We start from the raw sequence: 1,836 nt of genomic DNA on the forward strand, positions 1-1,836 counted from the left end.
GGCACAAACCAGTAGACGAGTAAAAGCTGCGCCCAAAGTCCAAGTAAGCTGTGATCCCAGGGAAAGTGATATCATTCTCCCAACTCCGATGCGAGAGACTCCCTTTACACAGTGGACTCTCTCAGAGGGGTCTCTGAGACTCCAAGGCCTACCTACTGGATCTTTCCCCAAAAAGGGGAGAGGGAGTGCTTTTGCAAGGGGCGCCATACCATGCCTCAACTGTGAGTGGCTCCCTTAGCACTGTGGACTCTCTCAGAGGGATCACTGAGACTCCAGAGTAAAAGTAGTTGGATCTTTCCCTAACAAGGGAAGAAGGAGTGCTTAGTTAAAGGGCACAAGGGACAGGGGGCTAGGGGGCGTAGCAGGCAAGGGGAGAGATAAAGGGGGAGGGGAAAGGAGCAGGGGAAGTAGACAAAGAATGAAAGAGGGGAAAGCGGTAGGGGAGGGTGAGAGAGAGCATGAAAAGAGGGGGGAGGTTGCTTTACGCAGTTGACTCTCTCAGAGGGGTGTCTAAGACTCCAAGATCTACCTACTAGATCCTTCCCCAACAAGGGTAAAGGGAGTGCTTTGGTAATGGGCGCCATACTATGCCTCAGCTGTGTGTGGTTCCCTTGACGCTGTGAACTCTCTCAGAGGGTTCACTGAGACTCCAGAGTAAGATTATTAGATCTTTCCCCAACAAGGGGAGAAGGAGTGCGTAGTCAAAGGGCAACAAGGGACAGGAAGAGAGTTGGAACTGACAGGCCAACAGAGGGGGAATAAACAGCAAATGAAAATCGCATTAATTACTGAAAGATAACACATATAATACCCGGGTAAATTAACGATCCAGAAAAAGACAGGATCCACAAAAGGCAAGAGTGAGGGAGGACAAAGGGAGGGAGTCAGCGAGTTGAAGAGTCCCACAAGGAAGAGATACTGATAGCAGAATAGCAGAAAAAGGAAATGAGTAAGTTGTAGAGCCACTCAGGAGAGAAATGCAAACGCAAAAAGCTCAGAATCACAAAATGGTGATATCAAGTACAAAGAGCAACTACATATACTAGTGGTTAGAGTTGTAACTATGCAAAATAGTAAATTCACTCAGGGTTCTATTATCACAACGACTAGGATCAAAAGGATTGTATGTTACTTATCAACAGAGTGAACGGAGAAATAAGACATCCAAGGGGGTAGAGAGAGGGAGGGGAGTGAGATGAGATAGGTTATAGGAGAGACCGGGACCTGGGGGGGAGAAAGAGATGAAGCCCTCCATCGGAGGAGCAATGACTGAGGGTCGGCAGGATGAAGTCCGACGGACCGAGGGAGAGGACAAGAAACAACAAAATAGTGGCTCCATTCGCGCTCCGCCATTTTGCGCCGTCAGTTCCCAGACACATCACTTGATCGTCACTCTGAAGCTTCTCCAGCTCTGCAGTGATAGGGCAAGTTAAGTAGTCACATGTGTGGGCTAGATGCAGAAGAACAAACTCCAAGGAGGCAATCAGTATCTATAAATCCTCGGCGGTAAGGCAGTTTAGGCAGGGCGTTTCATACAAAAATCCTCCAAGGGCAGTCAGTTCAGGCAGGCCGTTTCACACAAGGCCATAAAGGAAAGCCCGCACTCCTTTGGGATCCTCCACTAGAGATCTCCCCCTAAGATGGTGGGGCTAGGTACGGGATGTTCTATTGTGGATACAGGCCGCACGTGGCCCGGGGACCCCATCCAATCCCCCAGGGGTGCTGTGCTATTCGTCTGACTCTAGAATGCATCTTTGGATCCCGGGGCCATGAGGTAGCGCTCGGAGGACTGTCGGTAAAGTGCGGTTCAGGTGTGTAAACAGCCCTTTTGCGGCA

The 1,836-nt window shown here is 49.8% G+C and overlaps 1 protein-coding gene across 11 annotated transcripts in view; it reads left to right on the plus strand.

Annotated features, from left to right (window-relative positions):
* MARCHF10 (membrane associated ring-CH-type finger 10) overlaps positions 1-1,836 on the plus strand; it is a 465,874-nt gene that overhangs the window by 201,049 nt on the left and 262,989 nt on the right. The gene's annotated exons all lie outside the window — the stretch shown is intronic.

Source organism: Lissotriton helveticus, chromosome 5_1 (assembly GCF_964261635.1).
Source record: "Lissotriton helveticus chromosome 5_1, aLisHel1.1, whole genome shotgun sequence".
Classification (NCBI taxonomy): Eukaryota; Metazoa; Chordata; class Amphibia; order Caudata; family Salamandridae; genus Lissotriton; species Lissotriton helveticus.